The sequence below is a fragment of the Triturus cristatus genome, chromosome 3_2, assembly GCF_964204655.1.
Source record: "Triturus cristatus chromosome 3_2, aTriCri1.1, whole genome shotgun sequence".
Classification (NCBI taxonomy): domain Eukaryota; kingdom Metazoa; phylum Chordata; class Amphibia; order Caudata; family Salamandridae; genus Triturus; species Triturus cristatus.
The window spans coordinates 453421422-453444332 of NC_140584.1; the positions used below are offsets into that span (position 1 = coordinate 453421422).

Here is a 22911-nt window from a genome sequence, read left to right on the forward strand (position 1 = left end):
AGTGACACCAAATACCCAACTCCACCAAACTCCTGGGAAGCATGAGCAACATCGCCCTCACCCAACTGGTCACTGACCCCACCCACAGTGCAGGACAACTGCTCGACCCGATCTTCACGGCCAGTGAGAGTCAAGTGCAGTCATGTTACCAAACTCACCTGGACTGACCACTTCATCATTTTAGGACCACCATGTACCACCTCCAGGCCCCCCAGCTCTTCCCACCTCAGCTGGAACAAAGTGGCCGGGACCCATTGGACGGATGCCCTCAACACCACCCAGCCCAACTTCACAACCAGCCTTGAACAGGCCACCCAGAATTTCCCCAACTGGAACACCAACTGCACTGGCAGAGTTGCCCCCATCAAATTAATCAGGACCAGCAGATCCACCAAACAAGCCAGTTGGTATACACCCGAACTCATGACAATCAAGTGCAACTGCAAAAAGCTAAAAAGAAGATGGCGCACTAACAGAGATCCCACAAACGAAGCCATCTTTAAGTTAGCCATAAACAAATACCACAAATGCCTAAAAGACATGAAGTGAAGCGCCCTGTCAGACCCTATTGAATCAAGCTCCAACCACAGCAACAAACTCTTCAGCATAATCAGAGAATTGTCCATCAGCCACCGAGAACATGATCTCACTTCCCAGGAACTCTGCAACCCTGGAGGACTACTTCCACAACAAGTAACTTTGAACCCCAACCCATCGACCTATACAACCTCCTCACACTGACTGGCGCCACCCACAACCACCCGCTCCCCATGGACTACTCCCCTGCCACTTCTACAACCCGCGGTGCAAGGAAATCACCGGTGAACTCACCATCATTTTCAATGCATCCATCACCATGGTCACCTTCCCCGACAGATGTATACATGCAGAAGTCCAACCCCTCTGCAAGAAATCCTCCACCGACCCAAGAAAACTCAAGAACTGCCACCCCATCTCTCTGCTCCCCTTCCCTACCAAAGTCCTCGAGAAGGCCATCAACCGCTAACTCAGCGAAAACCTGGAGAGAAACAACCTTCTGGACATCTCCCAATCCAGTTTCCATGCCAACCACAGCACCGAGATCGCCCTTATCACTGCCAACTATGACATCAGAACCCTCCTTGGCCAGGGGAAAAAGCGGCCCTGATCCTCCTCGACCTCTCAGCTGCATCCAACACTGTATCCCACCACACACTCATCAAGAGACTCAACCACATCAGGATCCAGTGTGACACCCTCTAATGAATCGCATCCTTCCTCACAGGAGGAACCCAGAAAATCCGCCTACCACCCATCACCTCAGAACCGAAGATCACCAACTGCGTCATCCCTCAAGGGTCATTACTCAGCCCCATCCTTGTTCAACACTTACATAATTCACCTATAGTCAGAACCAATGGCCTCAACATCATATCCTACACAGACCAGACTCAGCTCATCCTCTCACTCTCAGATGACCCCTCCACCACTAGGACCAACTTCCACAACTGCATGACAACTGTCACTGACTGGATGAAGACCAACTGCTTGAAGCTGAACTTGGACAAGATGAAAGTGCTGATCTTTGCTAACAACACCTCTCCGTGGAATCACACCTGGTGGCCCTCCGAACTTGGACCCACACCACTGACAGACCGCGGTCAACCTCTGCATCATCCTACACCAGGAAAACCGGCACTCAAGCCCTAATTACCGGTTGGCTGAGCTACGGCAACACACTCTACGCAAGAATCACCACCCAACTACTGAGGAGACTCCAGATGATTCACAATGCAGCCTCTAGACTCATACTCGAGATCCCCAAATGAACTCACATCATCCCCCACCTCAGGAAATACCACTGGCTCCCAATCCAAAAAACTTGCCACCTAAAGATTCTGACACATGCCTCCAAGGCCCTCCACGAACAAGGCCTGTTGGACCTGGCCATTTTCGCAGGGTTATCCTCAAACATTTTGCCTTCTTCCTACTATATTTATAACCTTCTATTGGCTTTAGGACTCTGGACACTTTACCACTGCTAACCAGTACTAAAGTGCATATGCTCTTTGTCTAAAATGTAATGATATATGGTTTCTCCATGATCGGCATGTTTGATTTACTAGTAAGTCCCTAGTACCGTGCACCAAGTGTGCCCAGGGCTTGTAAATCGAATGCAACTAGTGGGCCTGCAGCACTGATTGTGCCACCAACATGGGTATCCTTGCAAACATGTCTCAGACTTGCCACTGCTATGTCTGTATGTGCAGTTTTAAACTTCTATTTCGACCTGCCGATGCACCCACTTTCCAGACCCAAACCTTCCCTTTTATTACATGTATTACACCTCTAAGGTAGGCCCAAGGTAGCCCCAAGGACTGCTCTGCTTGTCTAGGGGTGTAGGCAGGAAAGAGAAATGGCTCTAGGGAAGTGGGAGTCGGAGGTGCGACCGCCATCTTGGGGGAAACTTTAACCAGCGTTCTAGTGCTTCTGGAGGGAATGCTATTTCAGGGGGCACTGACACGACCACGCAGCATCAGAGACTCTTGAGGCGTGAGCCGGGAGTCAGGTTAGCGTGTTTTACCTCTATGCTTAGAATATTGCTATCTGTAATGACTTGCTCATTTTAAAACTGCGCCGTTTTTTACGATTTTAAAAGCACTTACTTTGTTCTTACTTTGCTTCTTACTGGTCAGATTCGCTGCTGTACATCCGAAGGACTGCTCTGCTTGTCTAGGGGTGTAGGCAGGAAAGAGAAGTGGCTCTAGGGAAGTGGGAGGCGGAGGTGCGACCGCCATCTTGGGGGAAACTTTAACCAGCGTTCTAGTGCTTCTGGAGGGAATGCTATTTCAGGGGGGACTGACGCGACCGCGCAGCATCAGAGACTCTTGAGGCGTGAGCCGGGAGTCAGGTTAGCGTGTTTTACCTCTATGCTTAGAATATTGCTATCTGTAATGACTTGCTCATTTTAAAACTGCGCCGTTTTTTACGATTTTAAAAGCACTTACTTTGTTCTTACTTTGCTTCTCACTGGTCAGATTCGCTGCTGTACATCCGAAGGACTGCTCTGCTTGTCTAGGGGTGTAGGCAGGAAAGAGAAGTGGCTCTAGGGAAGTGGGAGGCAGAGGTGCGACCGCCATCTTGGGGGAAACTTTAACCAGCTTTCTAGTGCTTCTGGAGGGAATGCTATTTCAGGGGGCACTGATGAGACCGCGCAGCGGGCGCGCCTGTGGCGTGCCGCGCCAAAGGCAAGCCCGTCTGCGCCCCGAAGCCGCGCCAAAGGCAAGCCCATCTGCGCCCATCCGCGCCGGGTCGCCACCAGGCGCCAGTCCCCCTGTCCTGCCTCCCTCTATACGCCAATGCTATTCGCGCGCTGAGTTGTTGGGGATGCAGTCCAACTGCCTGCCATTTACATGGCACCCTTTAGACGGCCCCATCAAATGTACAGGATGTGTGTTTCAACTCAGTGGGGTGTTGTCAGAGACCTGCCCTTCTGGCCATACGGATTTCAAGTTCATGAACCTGAACTCTCGAAACATCACGCTGAGGTTTGTGACCTCTTAGAAGATGAATCCCCCGATGCCCTCTTTTTAACTCAAACCTGGCTAACCCAAGATTCTACCACTGAATCTTGGTTAGCTCTTCCTCCAGGATTTAGAATGAAAAACTTAAATAGACAGGGGAAGCGAGGGGGGGGCATTGCAATCATCACCAAGAACATCTGCGCGTGTAGTCTCAGTAGAGAGAATGTGACGGGTTGTGAAAGCGCCTTATTTAAAATTAAGCTGAATACCAACCTCACCATCTCTGGCTTTCTCATCTATCACCCGCCCGGGCCATCTGGTGCCTTTAGGGAAGACCTGGTAAATAAGACTGCGCTGCACGCCAGTCAAGCAGCAAATTTCAGCATTATAGGTGACTTGAACCTCCATTGTGATAACATAGAGAAGGCTGAAATCGCAAGCTTTTTGGCCGATCTTGAAGCACTCCAAATGGTCCAGTGGGTACAGGAACATACACATGTAGCCGGGCACGTACTGGATCCTTTATTCTCCAATCTTACCTGGTTGACAATGGAGCCCCCACCCCCACAGTGCTGGACAGATCATTTTTTGGTGATCTTCACACTACAATGGTGGGGCCAGCCGAGAGAGCATTGTTCGATCGCTGCTTTAAAACGACCTTGGCACAAGCTAGACAGCAGTAGACTGGCTACATACTGGTCCAGCCATAGGCCTCAACTACCACGGGACATTGAGGCAGCGGATATGCTAGTCCATGACTGGGTAATAGCAGGCCTGGATAGCTGTATTCCATCTAAGCTGACTAGGTTAAACCGGGACCAATCCAAACCTTGGTTTAACGAGTCGCTATCTAAAGCAAAAAAGCATTGCAAACAGCTGGAACGTGCGTGGAGACGCACGTATGATGCAGATAGTAAATCGAACTACCGAGCGGCCATTAATCAGTACCATAAGCTAATCCGAAGAGCTAGGGCTGAGTATGAGGGCAATAAAATTTTAGCGAGTTCCAATCCAGCGAAAACAATATTCTCCCTGCTTAAGACTATGAAGAATGGTGATGTGTCTAGGATTTCTCCCATCTCCTCTAATAGTCAATGCAATGAGCTGGCTAACTATTTCATCAATAAAGTAGAGAAAATATATCAAAATCTCCCTCTAAGAGGTAATTCTGACGGGAAGGTTAGGCCTGTTGTCCCGCCCCCCCTAGTATCAAATAGCCTACTATCCTTCCCAGTGTTATCTCTAGCAGGTCTGGAGATCCTGTGCAGAAAAATCAAATCAGGATCACCAACTGACCCACTGGCTCCTAAGCTCTTCTGCCAAGTCATGCCAACAATCCTGCCAGTATATCTGGAACTGGTGAATCTTTCCCTGGCCTCTGCCACAATACCAGCAGCTTGGAAGCATGCGAAAGTTATCCCCTTGCTCAAAAAATTACCCAGTCGAGCCGGGTAATTACCGCCCCATTTCGCAACTTCCTTTTTTGTCGAAAATGGTGGAATTACATGTCCACACTACTCTGACGGAGTTCATTGAACAGAAGGCAATCCTGGACCCGTCACAGAATGGATTTAGAGCCCGACATGGCACTGAGTCTGCCCTGTTGGCAGTGACGGAGGAAATTCGAGGGATCCTGGATGTTGGGGACTCGGCGGCCTTGGTTCTCTTTGATCTAAGTGCCGCCTTTGATACGGTCTCCCATGAAACTCTGCTGAAGCGTTTATATGACATCGGAGTGAGGGATCTAGCTCTAGATTGGTGCCGAGCTTTTCTGACGGGAAGAACTTTCCAGATCTGGATGCCACCTTTTCAATCCCAGAGGTGTGACTTACAATAGGGAGTGCCTCAAGGCTCCATCCTGAGCCCCCTCCTGTTCAACATCTATATGCAACCTCTGGCTCAGGTGGCGCGGAATAGGGGATTGTCAATGGTGTCATACGCTGATGACACCCAATTGGTGATCGCCTACTCTAAGAAGAACAACGCCAATCTAGGCAGGTTCAAGGAAGATCTGATAGAGGTGGCAGACTGGATGGCCAACAACTACCTGCAATTAAACGCCAGTAAATCTGAGGTGCTGTTATTGGGGAAAGACCGTGACGTGTGGGATGAACAATGCTGGCCAGATAATCTTAAGCCCGCTCCTGTGCCCAAAGAGGCAGTTAAAAATCTTGGTTTCTGGATTGATAGCAGGCTGACGTTCGACACCCAAGCCAAAGTTGTGGCTGGGACCTGTTTTGGTCTACTGCGCGGCCTGAAGACGATATTAGGCTTCTTTCCCCCTAGAGTTCGTCAGACCATCGTCCAGGCGATAATACTATCCAGACTGGACTATGGAAACTCACTGTATCTTGGGGCGAATAAATCTTGTATCCTGCGACTGCAGCGGACTCAGAACGCTGCAGCTCGGATGCTGGTGGCACTCCCGAGATCTGCATCGGTCTCCCATATCCTACCAAAACTACACTGGTTGCCGGTTGAGCGACGAATTCAATTTAAAACTCTTTGTGTCGCTCATAAAATTCTCACTCAGCAGGCCCCTCTGGGCCTGGCTGAGCTGCTTCAACCATATTTGCCCCAGCGATCCCTTAGATCGGCCAATCAGATGCTGGCAACCGTCCCTCGGGTTGCGAGAGCGAAAGCCGGGGGGCGATCATTTCGCTGTCTGGCGGCAATACCCTGGAATCGGCTTCCGCTTTCAATTAGAGAAATCCAGACTCACCTGACCTTTCGTAAAGCAATTAAGACCTGGCTTTTCCCCTCTGTGGCATAACGTCCATCTGACTAGCCATTCTCTTGCGTCTCTGATCGTGCTGGGATGCCTCATTGCTGGGGCAGCTATGCGCGTTATAAGACTACAAATAATAATGGGCAGGTTGCAGTGCATTTAAAAGGTAGGACATGCACTGTTGTGTTTTACATGTCCTGGTAGTGAAATACTGCTAATTTCGTTTTTCACTCCAGGCCTATCACTTCCATAGGTTAACACTGGAGCTGCCTTGTAACATCTTACAAGTGTATCTGCCAATTTAGAGCTGATAGAAAATCGGAATTTGTTGTCTCTGGACTCACAATTTAAAAACACATGTTTTAGTGAAGTTGGTTTTAAAATTGCAGGTCTGAAAATTCCACTTTTAGAAAGTTGTCATTTTCTTACTTTAACCATTCTGAGCATCTGCCTGTCTTTGAATAAATGTTTGGGTCAGGATGACAGTTGAGCTGTTTGTGGATTCACTCTGGACAGTCACACAAAGGGAGCTGAGGTGTGCCCTGCATATCCTGATGGCCCATCACCAGGCTGATGGATCTTCCTGAGCTAGATTGGTGGGAGTAGTTAACACTGACACCTGTATAGGGCTGTGCCCGTCCTCACACCAAAAATCTCCACCCCCTGTAGTGTGTCTGGCACCAGGACAGGGAAAAAAGGGTCTTGTGCACTGCAAACACTTTTCTTTTAAGTTTGCCTACTGAAAAGGCCGAAACGAGTCTAAGTACCGGACCTCTGACACCATATACTCAGAACACTTCTGAGTTGAGCACATTCTGCCAGAAAGAAGACAGAGCTGTATAGCTGGCAGGAGGGACTGCTGATTGCTATGCTGTGTTGGCCTGCTGCTTGCTGTTACTGTCCTGGGAGTGAAAGGACTGAACTTTGCTTTCTACATCCTGTTTCCAAGGTTCTCCAAGGGCTTGAGTTATGTTATGTTACGTTATGTTATGTCATGTTATCACTATTTATAAAGTGCGACAATTACCCAGAGGTGTCCTGGCGCTGAACCACTAATTCACTGAGAACATAAACAGGAGAACAGGACTAGTGAGTAAAAAGCCAGGGTTTCAGTCCTCTCCCTCCCCATGTCGATTTTTTGATGAGTGGCACAGCCATCAGCTTGGCTGCTCCGGAGCGCGTGGGTTCTTCCGGGTATGTACCACTGCAATTTTCGTTTCAGGAAATCTGGGCCTATTCCGTGGAGTGCCTTGGACACGGTACTAAGAGATTTGAAAAGCACTTGATTCTTGACTGGCAGCCAGTGCAATTTTCTCAATTCCTTAGAGATGAGGGCGTATTTGGGAGTACCCGTAATCAGCCTTGCAGCTGCATTTTGTACCAGTTGCAATTTGTTCGCAAAACGTTCCTGTATATTTAAATATAGGCTGTTGCAATAGTTGAGTCTGAACATAATACGAGCACTGACTACAGCGTGCTGACAGATTGTGGGCAAAAAGGGCAGTATTTTTTTAATCATTCTAATTAAAAAGTAAACAGAAGATGCCACTGCATTAATTTTGTCCCCGAAGTTGAGTTTTTTCATTGATAATGACTCCCAGGTTCTTAACCTTCCTAACAGGAGTAGGAAGTGTCCCCATACCTTCTGGCCACCACCTTGGGGTCCAAAAGTTGGGATCATTACTGAACTGGTCTTGCCAGGATTCAATTTCAGGCAATTTTGTGACATCCAGCTCCCGATTGCTGCCATACAATCATGGAACCTGTCCTCAATTCCTGTTGTCTGACCAGGCAGTAAAGCCACCACAATTTGCGTGTCGGCAGCGTACGAAGTCAGGCTGAAACCAAATGACCTGATCAGGGTAGCCAGAGAGGATACATAAACATTAAAAAGAGTGGGGCAGAGGGAGGACCCCTCGGGTACTCCACACGGCAGCGAGAAAGGTTTGGAACTAAATTTACCCAGTGCCACCGTTTGAGATCTGTCTGACAAAAAAAGATCTAAGGAAATCATAAGCTTTGCCCTGAATACCGCACGCTGACAAACGGTCCATCAGAACATCATGATGGACCGTATCAAAGGCTGCGGACAGGTCCAGCATAATTAGTGCTGCTTTGCCTCCCCTGTCCACCGCCTCCCTTATCTCCTCCGTAGACTTTATCAGGGCGGATTCTGTGCTGAGCCCTTCTCTGAACCCAAACTAGGTTGGGTCCAGAGCGTTGGTTCCAACTAGAAAGGTGCTGAGCTGTGAGTTTATGGTTTTCTCAACCAGTTTTGCAGGTAATGAGAGTCGAGATATAGGTTGGAAGTTATTAGGTTCCTTTGGGTCCAAGTAAGGCTTTTTCAATAAAGGCAATATTGAGGCCAGTTTCTAAGGACTAGGGAAGTGCCCGACTTCAAACATTGTATTAAACAATGGGGTGAGAACTAAGGCCGCAGGCACCTGTGCCTCTTACCTTTAACAAAAAGTGTCTCCCAATCTAAAATCCAAAAACATGTCGAGCACATGTCATTATACTTTCAGACACAGTTATAATGGCACGCATGACATAACAACTTAAAGGACGTTGTACTCACAAAGCAGCCGTACGTGTGAATCCGCGGCTTTGGCCTAAAAAATGAAATGCCATATTAAAATGTAAGACTCCCCTCAGTAGAAACTCGCAGAATCTATAGTTAACAAACATTTAACAAACTACGACATTTAGAGTGTGTTTTCGACATGTTTTTGGATTTTAGATTGGGAGACATTTTTTGTTAAAGGTAAGAGGAGGTCCTTGTCTATGATAAAGTCACTGTTGGTATTCTGTTTGATGAGTTCAGTGTTCTCACGGGCTCGATGTTGATTGTAGGTCTAAGAACCACCAAGAGATATCCGTTTTTTTATCAAGTAAGATCGTGTTTTGTACGGTGATGTGGTTCTGGTCATTGCCAATCATTGTTAAAATCTTGTATGATTAGTTTTTCGGCTGGTTAGTGGTTTTGCATGGGCATACACCGCAATGTCTGTAAATTGGTGTGGTTTTAGTTTGGCACTGGTTGGTTTTATGCACATAGGGTGAATTTTAACTTTACCTTCAAATTGAGTAATGAGCAGAAGATACTTTTGAACTAAGAGTCTTTCCATATGTTGATTTTGGATGTTTTTATTGTATTAGATTCATGGTAACACGTTACCGTCCTGAAGATGGTCTCATGGATCTTATAGACCGTTAATAAGACCGAAATGTCGACGCTACTATACCTTTTTGTTTTCATTGATGTTTGCTTATGCATAATGAAATTAATGTAAACAACCAACTGATTCCAAGGTATGGTTGATTCTATGTACTGTCCATACATTTGTTCAAAACAAAAGGTGTATTATATACATATTGAGTCAGTAGTAAATGTGTTGCCGTACATGATATGATAAATGTATTATTTGCTGTTTTTTGATAAAATTGATTGAGTCAAATATAAAAAACATTTATTTATGAGAAATTCCCTGACTGTTGAATATTTTGTTCACTTGTGTGACGATTTGAAATATCAAGTTATAGTTAAATGATTCCTCAAGGAACATGTGTATTTTGTTATCCAGTAAGAATCCAGCACCTGGATACCCTCTGGTGTGATTAGCAGTGCTCTATAAATCTGAGTTGATTGATTGATTGATTGATTGATTGATTGATTGATTGATTGATTGAAAGGCGTGTTTACTGTTAGAACAAGGGGGTTTCTGTGAGGTTCACTCCACCATTATCATAGTTTTGTGCAAATGGGCCTTAGAGCATAAGTCAATTGAGATAAATCAAAGACTTTGCTTCATTGACTTCCACACAACTTTTGATTCAGTGAACAGAGGCCAACTGTGGAATTAATTAGAGCTGTGGAAAATTCTCTAAGGTCTCCTCTTTCAAAATGAGGGCTTACATGCATCAAATTGGGCCCAGGTAAAGCTTGATTGGTCTGGTAGACTGTCGAAAATATATAACCCCTTCCCTGCGGGAGTAATTCCCCCGCGGTGCGGGGGGCTGGCGGGGGCCGTGGCGCTGCTGTGCCCGTGACGAGCTCAGCTCATCATGATTCACAGTGGAGCTGTGCTCATGACGAGCTGAGCTCGTCACAACCCCGCCCACTGATTAATTCTCCCGCAAAGGCGGGAAATTAATCGTGCGTGGGCGGGTTGAATCCATTATGACGAGCTCAGCTTGTCATGAGCACAGCTCCACTGTGACTCATGACTAGCTGAGCTTGTCATGAGCACTCAACCAGTTAATGGTCTGCGGAAGGGATGTGTGCTGGCCCCCTGCCAGTTTGGGATTTACTTAGCGGATCCTCTTGAAGCATTGCGATATAATAAGTCATTCTCAGGCAAAATGGTTTATGCAGATGGTCCAAACCTTACTTCCTGAGGTAAATTTGCAGGAGTCTGCCTTTTGTGATTCATACACAAATTGTCTGCTAGTGAACACATGTTAAAATCTTTCCTCTTTGCTGGGAGAAAGCCTTGTGCAGCGAAAGCAAGTGGACCCAATCATTAGTCAAGATAATTAGTTGTTTAAAGGTTAAATATGAAATTATGGTAACATCCAATCATGGGCTTGTATTCTCTTGAAGAAGGCTTTAAAACGTTTAGCATTTAAACTGTGCCCCTAACTGGAATATGAAGATCTATCCCAAAAAAATATCAATTGCATTTACTTCACCATCACTGGGAATTGAAAGTCTGTATCCCTGCCTTTTCTGCTTCCCTGATCATAGATTAAGATCTCAGATACTAGCACTGTGTAATTGTAAAATACAGAAATGGAGTGTGTCTATGTGATTCGAATACAGAATGTTGCGTGTGTCATTTAATAGTTGATTGCCCAGTATTCTTGAATTTGAAGAAAAAGTTGTTGAAACCTTTATTGGTAAAATATTGAATTGACACATGACAGCTTGCGGATAGTTTTGTTCAGCAAATATGAACTTTCAAGATATTGTCATTGGTTTTGCTCGGTTTATAATTTGTATCAAGGCATATTTTAATATGGAAGTAATCAAATGGTTTTAAAATGTGATTTCTTTCACTCCTGCAACATTTAATTTTTTGTTTGTTGGTTTTTATGTATCTTGATGCCTGGAGTTTTATGGACAAATGTCTCAATAAACGTATTTCTAATCTGAATCAAATGTACCATCACATTGTCCTGGCATATTGCTTTTTAGGTCTCGCCTGAGCCAGCGCACATGCGCTGCTCTGCGAGACATTTAGTTAGGGCTTTCCAAACACAGCATGTGCTTTTTTTATCACTTGCTATTGGGCTTTGCGTGCTGTCTTTCTAAGAAAGACAGCACGAAATTGGCCCAAGGCGGGTGCATGTCTTGCCTTCTGTGTCCTGTGGCATGGGCCCTCGGGAACGAGCAGCAGCGCAGCTGGGTGCCAGCTGCATACCTCGCATTCCTTCAATGCACACACACCACGCTTGTTGTGATCGCAGGAGCTAAAGCTTTACCGGCTTCAATAAGTGAAGACAAAAAGGAGCAATCGTGAAGCTACTTTATACCGATTGGTAGACTAAGTGACGGTATTAGGTGGCCGTCGATATCTATACTCTCGTACATTCCTATGATTGGAAAAGACGGCCCACTCACCTTGGAAGAAACCTCCCTTTAAAAGAGATCGCATGAGAACAGACATCTAGCGGCACGTGGGCCAGTAAGTCAGGCAGCTAGGGATCCTTAGGCTTCTGCGCATGTTTAAAAATAGAAAAAAGGCCCGCGTGCATTCCGATGAAGGGGAGTGGCCAGCTACATTCAGAAAACTTCACTCTGATAGCATTGGAAGGTTTTTTTTCTGCTTTCTGTTTGGTGGGTGTTGGCTGTTTATGTGAGCCAGTAGTGGCATCGAACTAAATGTCAACGTCTGTTTTGGTGTTTCGCTGCTGGTATAGTCTGTTTTATTGCGTGCTGCATCCGCATATTTTACCTCAAATGGCACTTGCCTCGTGGTTCCTGTTGGCATTTTCGGTATGAGTAGAATTTTGTCATTACATTTTTTTTCTCACTGGTTTGACACTGTATAAAATGAGCAGTATTGAAGAGAATGGAACGCAGCAAGATCTAAATTTGATAGGAGGGCAAGTTCAGACCAGTGGGATCGCTACCTCACATTTATGCTTTATTATGTAGCGCGTACAGAGGTGTCAGAGCCATAGCTGCTAAAGGTTAAATCCTTCCACGTTACAGACAGGTGTAGCACACTGAAGCAGCGGCGTCTTTCAAAGTGAGCTAGTGAAGTTTGGGGTCCTCTCGCTATAGCGATAAATCATTCATCTGTGCACACCCGGAGGGGCCGCCAGTGTCTTGCTGCCGGGCGCTTCCAGCATGGAGACGAATCGCAGCTCCTGAGAAAGATGAGGAGGGATAAAGGCTGCTGCTCACACCCAGAGGGGCCGGAGCAGGCACAGTGTGCCTAGTCGCGCTCAGCTCCCACATACAGGAGGGGTGTATGCTCGCCCGTTCCTCCCCCACCACCTTCCATGAGTGAGGAGCTCCGGCGTCCGCCGCTTCTTTCCCAAACTCAGCGCTAATGTGCGCGCAGTGAGGAGGTCCACCCCGCCGCTAGAGAGACTTTTCTCTTGCCTCGTGCCTTCTGCCCTCCCAGTGCCATCACCCCTCCTCTGCAGGGATAGGCGTTCAGCTTCAGCTACTCCTGTGCCTGCTCACCGCCGAAATCTCTCCTCCTGCCCAGCCCCTACACTTTCTTGCTGCAGCAGGGACGATTCACACTGCTACCCTACCTACTTCCGCAGAGAAGGCCTCCCACTCACCACAACAGGCAATGCACAATGTGCTGCCCTGTCTTCCAAAACCATCCACATCTGTCTCTACTTTCTCGCACCCACAAAATACTTTCCCTCACCTCTGTGAATTCTTTACCGCCATTTGTTTGTACCCTGCCTCCTATGTGGTCTGTCCTCTCCATTCGGAAATATCTTGCTGCTGTTGTATTGTTTCAGGCTGTGTCTCAATTTTTGATCCCTCTGCCCCACCCATATCTTCCTTCATATAGGAAAAATAACCTCACGCCATAATTACCCTTGCCTTTAGACCTCCTGCAAACACCTAAACAACCATCCTTGCTACAGCCCGTCTGCCCGCACTATCAGTTGTTCAACTGGACCTCACCAACACCACTTGCTTCTGTAATAAATGGCCTAGCATGCCCCATCACATTCAACATACAGGTTTTATCCAGAAACACACGTTCAGCGCAATTGTCTTTATACTCTCTGTTAGATTTGGGGGTCTCTAGTTGGCATAGGTAGGTACCTGTGACAAATAGGGACCCTTGCGTCTAGTCAGGGTAAAGGGTACACTCCTAAAATAACCCCTGCTCACCCCCTTGGTAGCTTGGCACGAGCAGACAGGCGTATCTCAGAGGCAGTGTGTAAAGCATTTGTGAACACATACAGTAATTAAGTGACAACACTACAGATGGACATCACACAAGTTTTATATAAAAAATAAGTATTCTTTATATAGATTTATCACAAGACCATAAACGACAAAAATCCACAATACTGTTACTTTAAAATGGTAGAATTTAGCTTAGTTCTCTTAAGATGGTAAATGCGATACTCAGAGTTCAATGTACCTTAAGATGCGACACGCAGGGCAACGAAAGTGTTGCAAGGACGGTGATGCGTTGAAGATCCGGTGCAAATAAACAAAGATGGCGCTTTCTTCTTGATGCGACACGCTTCCCGGTGATGCGGTGGCACCTGATGTGATGTCGATCCTCTTCTCCGGTGATGCGAGATGTTTCCTCACGATGCGAGCCGCGACAGGCCCTGCGACACTCTTACCGGTGATGTGGAGGCGTCTGCGGCAACGCCGATCCTCTTCTCCAGTGATGAGCCACGACAGGCCCTGCGACATGCTTCCTGGAGATGTGGCGGCATCTGCGGCGTCATCGATCTTCTTCTCCGGTGATGAGCTGCGACAGGCCCTGCGACATGCTTCCCAGTGATGCAGCGGCGTCTGCGGCGACGTCGATCCTCCCTCCTGGTGATGCGAGGCGCTTCGGTGGACCTGCATTGACTCAACAATTCTTCTGTGACCCGCTTCCCGGAGATGTGGCGGCGTCTGCGGCGACGTCGATCCTCTTCTCCGGCGATGCGAGGTGCTTCGTGTTGTGAAGCGGCAGCGGCAGTTCGGCGACACGCTTCTGGTTCTTGAGTCGCGCTTCCAGCTCCTTGCGACACGCAAGTCCTCAAAACGTCCAGCACAACTGCAGGCACTTTAAAAGAACTCTTGGAGAGCTGGTCGGTGAAGTCTGTTGTCCCTGAGACTTCAGCAGGAGAAAAGCTCTTTTCCAAGCCCTTGGAGATCCTTCACAAGTTGAATGAAAATGCACACAAAGTCCTTTCTCCTTTCTTTGTCAGTCAGGCAACCACTGCAGGCCAATCCCCCAAGCAGCACTTCAGCTTAGGGATAGTCTCTCCTCAGTTTCTTCTGGTTCCACTCCTCAGCAAAGGATTCTTCTTGTTCCCAAAGTGATCGAAAGTTCTTGGGTTTGGGTCCCAATTTTTATACCAAGTTTCTCTTTGTTCTCTGAAGGCAGAGAGGCCTTTGCCTAGTCCAAACCAGTTCTGGTCAGTCCTGGAGCATTTTGTTGACAAGACTCCTTCTTTCCTTTCAGAGTGCAGGGCAGAGACATCAGACGCACCACAGGAGGTGGAGCCAGCATTGTGGAGGGAAGGCACTGCCCTATTCAGGTCCCAGGTGCAACCCCCCTCCCCCCCCCCACCCATCTAGATGCAGATCTCTCTATTCAGCCCTGTGCTGACTCCCCCTGTCTCCTGGAATCCCCCGCCCCTGTCACTCAAACTCCAGGCAAGGAATACACAGCCTAGCAGAGGCAGGTTTGGATGGTTAGACAAGAAAATACCTACTTTCTAAAAATGGTATTTTCAAACACAGGATGTTAAAACAAACTTCACTAAAAGATGTATTTTATTATTCTGAGTTGAGGCATACTAAATTCGAATTTCTACCATGTTCCCTGAGTCAGTTAGGATTATAAGATGTAATAATCAAACTGCCCATTCTGGCCTATGGAGAACAAGTAGCCTTGCAATAGTGAAAAACTAAAAAGGCTGTAATTCACTATTAGAACATGCCACACACACCAGCGCATGTTCTTCCTTATACTTACAATGCACCCTGCCCGTGGGCCTACCATGGGGGTGTCTGATATGAAGAAAAGGGAAGGTTTAGGGACTGGCAAGTGGGTGCACTTGCCCAGTCAGCATTACAGTACCAGACTGCACGCAAGCTCTGCAATGGCAGGCCTTAGACACACTTTTACAGGCTGCTTCTGTGGGTGGCACAACCAGTGCTGCAAGCCCACCAGCAGTATTTGGATTGCGAGCCCTGAGCACTCCTGGTGCACTGTACTAGGGTCTGACAGGTAAACCAAACCAACCAATCATGGAATCACTAATTCATAGATCAATTAACAATAGGGAGCACTTGCACTGTGGCACTGGGCAGCAGTGGCACAGTGCCCAAAGCATCTAACACCATCAACAACACCTGAGGCAACAGCAAAAATAGAACGGAGACTCACGCCAAGGTGCCAGGTCTAACACTCTCTTAAAGAATGTCAAATTACCATTTGCAGCAGCCACAATCGCCCCCTCCTTATTTCTTCTACGTACATTCCGCCTAAACCACGCCCTCAGTATTTACAGCCTGCCACAAACTCTTCATCACACAAACCTTTTACCGATGCTACACTTGTGCGCTAGTTCTGACAGGCGCAAATAAATCTCATCGTATCTGTGGGACTGTGCCAACTGGACAGGTGGAAACTAGCTTGGAGTTCCTTCCAAACACAGTGTGGCGCGGCGGCTCACTGGTGTGGGTGCCTCCTAAACCCCGTGATTCTTCTAATACACACATTATTAACACTTCCATTCTCTAAAAATAGCACTAAAGCCGAATAAACAAAAGCAATCATTGGAGATGGAAGGTGGGAGGGGATCTTCGGTATTTGTGTGGTCTTTGTGAGAAGTGCATCTTGTTACAGGGACTTACACTGTCTTTGTCATACTTGCAACGTGAGTGAGGAGTAATTTAAGGATATGTTATGATTAATTAGCACCTGTAAATCTCCCACACTGCTATTAGTGCAGCAGCGCTGCGCCATTATATAGTGCACAGTATGACTTCCAAGCGTTTGCCATAATCGCAGTATGATTTGGCTTTGTTTTCTTGTGGCCAGCTGAACACAAACGCTGCAGGAAACAGTCCTTTGGTGGTCTCACCATGCTCCGCATTGGCCTAAGGAACTTTGCAGCCTGTTGCATTATAAGCCTGGAAGTTTGTTCTAAACTCTCCCATCTATGTTCCTCCACGGTCAGCAGCTACTCGGCAGCAGTGGACATCCCAAACCCAGATGCGCAACGTCCATTGGGCTCAAAGGGCTTTAGCCCCCCACCCCTCCTTCCCTGTCGTGTGTGTCAGCCCGGGCTGAGACAGCTTCCCGGGTACACACATAGCCGCACCCGGGTGCTTCACAGGTCTCTAAAAGACCATTCACTTACTAACGAGGCTTTGTTGTGTTTTCACTCCTTCTTAGAGCCCCTACATCTCCACTCTGCATATTGCTGGAAGAATCAGCCCGGCCCCATCCCCCCACTCCCCCAAAATTTTTAGTAGCCCCCACCAGAAATTTGGCTCTAGTTGTGCTTCTTCCCAAACCTGACATTCAGTACTTAGTTTGGGCCTTTGTAATGTTTATTTTAGCAGCGAAACACCTGGCAAAAGGCACAGTTTTATTATGCGTAGTTTACTTTTGCCAAGTTTTCATTTAACGCGCTGCAGGTATGTGGGTCTTCACACTTTGTGCTCCGTTGGGCTTATTGAATTCTTTCTCATATCTCCTTAGCCATAATTGACATTCCACAGACACACAGGAATGCCAGCGGCAGCACTTAAACATGATATATTTTGCCACCCGCATCACAAAAACCATTTCTAAATTAGAGCACACCAAGAACGGAAATGAGACCGCAGAAGGCAAAGTTGCAGAGCAGTGGGTGGATGGTGTGGAGATCAAACAAATGCTCCTAAACACCAACGCCATCAGTGTCAGCAAAAACAATAAGGACGCAGGGATTCTTCCATTTAATAAACGGAACGCAAGTGGACGTTTTATTACCTTTCCATGGATGCATGCGAGGGGGCGGTGGGTTTATTGCTGGACCTTGCCAGTGTCGCCTTTCTTCATTCAGTCTTTTGTTGGTGTCATGAGGTGTTTGGGGGAAGGGCTGAAAATGGATGAGGCATTGTAATATTGTCAAAAGCATTCATATTTTTTTTGTGGCACTGTGCTAAATCAGACCATTTGCATATGGATGCTGCTTATAAAGGGTACACATTGTCCAGCAATTGTATAGCTCTTCAATACCTGGTGGCACAGCACACTGGATAATGTGCTGCGTGGCTAAACACTTAAAAGGTCCCAAAGGCGAGACCTATTGGCTATGCCAATGCTTGTTTAAGAATGCATTATCTGACTTAAGATAGTCCTGAAACTATCTTAAACCAGGGAAAACGTTAATAAGACTCCTGTTTTGTTGCTTGGGGGGATATTATCAAGAAACGGCGTTAGAAATATCGCCCTTTAAAGTGGCGATAATGGGCTTGATAATATGCCCTGGAGAATTCCCATAGAAGCCCATGTTCTGGTGTCAACATGGGCTTCTATTGGAATTCTCTGCGGCATATTATCAAGCCCATTATCGCCACTGTAGCGGCAGTTTTCTGCTGCTAAAACGGCGATCATTTTAACGCCGTACTTGATAATATGCCCCCAGGGGTGTTCTCGCTGCTATCTCAAGTCACGTTAAACCTTAATAATCGAGACATGAATTCAATGCTTGATAACAGAGGTGAAAGCAGAAAAGTCCCATAGTGCACGTGCACCCTGAGAAGCAGTGGGTACCCAGTGGGACTACAGCAGTGTAAATCCTGATTCAGTTTCGTAAATGCCTATTTGGCAGTGTCACCAGAAGACTGACAATGAATATTAATTAAGACTACATTTTACTTTTTGCAACGATTACTCACATTATATACTTCAGATCTTTGATAAAAAACGTACCTTAGATGCCTGCATGGTTTCCATAGTAACCCTCCTAGCTGATGGCAGCATGCCAGTAGCCTCTCATGGCGTAGAGAATCCCCCAGTGTGGTGAGCAGGGTACCCCTCATCTGCTTGCTGTCTGCTGCTATCAGGCTCGGGGCTCCGAACCCACTGCATACATATCCACAATGAAATATAATGTAAAAAATGCTAATTCGCACCAAATTCACAGGAATGGGAACATTCACTCCCAGAGTACCCAACCCCCGTCCAGCTGTTTGGATCTGGGAGAAGGAACTTACAGGCATCTCCCTCTCTAAACAACGGGGCCTTCTGGTGGGTACAAAAAGGGACCGCAATGTGTGACGGGAAGGCTCGGGTTGTCACTTCTAGACCTCTGGGAATACAACTGGAGCCCTGGCCATCCTTTTACAGTTATCTCTTTTCCGACCTCGTTCTCCATGAAAATCAGCCCGTGGGGACCAGGAACGGATTAGTTAGATGGAGTAACATCATCGTTCAAGCGTGTAAGTTGCTGCATCGTTCAGCGCCTAGCGATCAACGTCTGGACACACCCCCTTAACCTACAGAGACTGCAAAATGAAGAGCAATGAGATGGGAAAACATTGAGCATCATTTTAAGGTTTTGGGTACCATGAGGTCCTTACATTCAGCCGGAGATGCGTTCCTAAACATTGCAATTTATAATTTTGTTTAATTGGGTTTTTTTGGTGTTTTTTTTAGCTATAAACAAATGTCTCAAAAAAGAAAAAGTAAATACTAAACACGTTGACTGTGACCCCGTTATAGATGTGCCAGCGAGCTGCTGTAAACAGTAAACTGCTCCCCCGGTTGCGATAACAGAAGCTGAAAGATTGTCCCTTGTGTCATTTGGATGGAATGCAAACCTACTTTAAATCTCTGCACTTATGTCTTTAACTTTGTCCCTAGGCTGGGTGTTGACCCACATACACACGTGGTAACATTTTCACTGACGAGTGGTTGGAATTAACATTCATCGTCCACAGTAGGGATCCGTACGTTTTCAGGTGAAATAAAGAGGGAACGCTGTATTTCTTGTGCAGTCTGATGCTGCCCGCAGATGGTTCCTGGTTCGGACATAAAATGAATACCCCTGATGTGAATTATCTCCTTCACGGAATTCACCAGAGCCTTTTTAATTCAGGAATTACTGGTGCTTGCTGCTAGATTTCCCATCGGAGAATTTCTAAACTTGACACTAATAACATTTGGTTAAAACATGCAAGCTGTGAGCCACACTTCTTCAGATCTGATTTTGCTTCAGCCAATCATGTCTGCGCACCCTCACATGGGTAGCATTGTTTTCGCTGAGGCTGGTGGGGGGGGGGGGGGGCTGCAAACATAAGGCAGTTCTTGTTAGCGCTTTTATCGTTCTAGTGATAGACATTATTCTCTAGGCCATGCGCATATACAGAGGCCAAACGGCCTCAGGGCTGCCTAGTATTATGTGGTGCCCGAAGGATATTTTTTAAAGGAGGACCAGCAATCCAGCCTTCAGCTCATAGTGCGATCTGCAGTCCCGAATGGCGTTGCTAGCTTTGCTTTCACTTTTTAGGTCGAGCCTAGTCAATGCGTGAAAGAAGGGATTATCCTACGGAAACTGCTGAATGTCACCCAATCTGTCGCCGTACAAGACTTGCGTCTCGAGCTTTCTTTAACCAGCACATATGCTCGAGCTGTAGCTAACATTATACGGTGGGCTTTTAACCTCTTACATGCAGCTCCCGGCTCCCTAAGACATATATTGAAATTAGAGACTTTTAGAGAAGAATCGGCACAGCACACTTTTACTAGGAAGCTTAAAGTAGCCCTTGAGGCATCACAATGCACTATAGCACTTTTGCAGGCTTGGTCTATAGCGCATTTGAAGCTTTTTTTTAAAACATATGATGCTGAGAATAAGCTTGGCATTAGATAAGGAGCGCTGTGCCCAATTAAAGTATTACAAAAAATGCGCGGAAAACATAGTATATAAAACTCCCGGGCACTACTTACGGTTTCAGTTAGAACATAGAGTAAGGTGCTGTATCCTTCTTCTGCAACTAGGAATTCTCCCTTTAAAAGTGTATTCCTCTAGATGGAACTCCCTTGAACATCCCTCAGGTATTTGTGACTTGTGTAACGGTGGAGTACAAGATCTTTTCAACGTATTTTTAATTTGTCCAAATCCGACTTTGGGAGAGGCTCAGCAATGTCTTAAAAACCTATCCATTCTAGATACAAAGTTATTTTAACTCAAGATTTAATTATGCTGTGTAAGTCTCCCCAAATTAATTTGTTTGCTATAACGTGTGTAAGTTTTTCAAGAGTTTTATAAAGCTGTTTTAAAAGTGTATAAATCTAACAATTATAAACTCATGTATTATTATTTGCCAACTTCAATTTACTATGTCTATAATGAGCTGTAAACCAGTCCTAAAAGTATAAATACAACTATTTTATAGTTAAATGTTGTAGACTTGTAAAGCGCACAGCTACCCCAGCATGGGGTGTCCCGGCGCTGTAGACCGCTGGGGAACCCGTCCTGGCTATCCCTGTGAGATGGTCCCTTTCTGGGTATCTCCAAGGTGAAACCAGGCATCCCTGGCGTCTGTGGGGGGCCGTTGTAGAGATGAGGCAAGCTTAATGCCCAGAGTTGCCGAGTGTGTTCCTGGTTAGAGTAGGTACCGAGGCGAGAATTATCAAGTCCGTTTTGACCCTGGTCCACGACCCTGCCGCGTCGGGAATTGAACCCTGGTCCCTGGCCAATTCTCTGCTTACGGTTCTGCCGCCTCTACCTAGTGAGCCACACCTCTCCACTAGTACGTATTCGTATTTGTTGACCTCAGATGAGGTCTGAATCAAGTGAAACCTTGAATTTTACTTGGTTCTTTGAACCAAAATGAAGTTAGGACTGTACTCAATTTAATGATACTCAGTTACCGACACGAGAAGGATAGAAGACTAATTCAGCCTTGCTGGGATTTGAACTCATGACCAGCAGATGATGGCATTTGTTAGCAGTAAGCACTCAACTCAGCTGAATTTCAGAAGGTCCGGAATTTAGAAATATCACCTCTCCTGGATTCCAGATATAGAGGAAACACACACACAACATGGGGCCCCATTGATAAAGGGCGTCCCCACCCGTGGCAGAGGCCCCACATTCATGACGGAGGTCCTTCACTCATGGCGGGACCTCAGAACTGCAGTTTGTCATTGCGTATGTCCGCCACAAGTGAGGGACCCCCACCACAGCTGCGGGGTCCCCGCAACGACTGTGAGGCCTCCTCCACGAGTGCGAGGACTCCGCCATGACTGCGGGACCTCTGCCAAGAGTGCTGAGACTCTTTGTGCATCAGGCCCATAGTGTTCAATTGACTGGGTTGATAAACACAAAAGAATTCAAAATTTGGTAATTTCCCCAAAATGGCCAAAATTAAACGTAGTCCTTACCGTTTCTTGGGTCTATGAAACATATCATTTATTACATTTCTTTCATAACATTTTTCATTTTTGTAAAATTGAGGGAAATCAGAAAGACATTGAAACAAGCTAATAAAAATGAACAGGAGTTAAACATAATATTTAGATATTATAACCCTAACAACACGTCAAGATATGGTTCTAAATTCAGAAAATTTTAATTTCCATTTAATTTCTTCAAAAAAGATAAACCCCAAACAAACCACAAATGAAAGAGATTGTTAAAGTTGGTATCCTATTTATGGTGTCACACAAAATAGAACCCAATGATGGACTTTTCAAGCCTGCCCCTCACTTTTGGTTTAGTCAAATCAGAAGTCCCGTGCATAAATCCTCCAACACCTGCTGTTGTTCAGTGCCACTGTAAACCAGATTCTTGATCATCAAAGCATGTGGAGGTGCACCAGGTAAAAAAGTCCATTCAAGTGTATTTTAACAGATTCTTTATTTTTCCATCATCTTTTCTTGATTTACATAAATAGTCCAGCCAATGCGTTTCGTTCCATAAACAATCAGAACTTCATCAGGGTTTGGTATCATGTACACGTGCGGAGTCTCCAAATTGTATGCAACATCATGGTCCCAGTTGAATACGCTAGCAAGTAAGGATTCCCACGGGGCACCACTGTGCCCCCTGTTTGTTACCCTGCCAAGCAACAAACTTCACAGTCTCGTCTCGGTCAGCAGGATAACAAACAGAGGGGCACTGTGTTGCCCCGTGGGAATCCTTACTTGCCAGCATATTCAGTTGGAACCATGATGTTGCATATCGTTTGGAGACTCCGCACTTGTGCATGATACCAAGCCCCGATTAAGTTCTATTTATCGTGTTTTGTTTTGCAAGAAAGATTCGTGTTTTTTTTGGCCGACGGTACATTTAATTTCACTCTGAATGTTAATGCTTTATGGCAAGTTCCAATCCTGATGAAAAGAAAGCATAATGCAGGGGAAATTAATCACAATTCTGCTGCTGAGATATGGTAGTGATTATGCATAAACCTTTGCAGATCAGTCAACTCTTCCTGTTTGCATTGCTTGAAGATCA

At 46.2% G+C, this 22911-nt stretch overlaps 1 protein-coding gene across 2 annotated transcripts in view; it reads left to right on the forward strand.

Annotated features, from left to right (window-relative positions):
* The window catches only part of ABCC8 (ATP binding cassette subfamily C member 8), a 1425084-nt gene that overhangs the window by 496962 nt on the left and 905211 nt on the right, over positions 1-22911 (forward strand). The window lies entirely within an intron of this gene.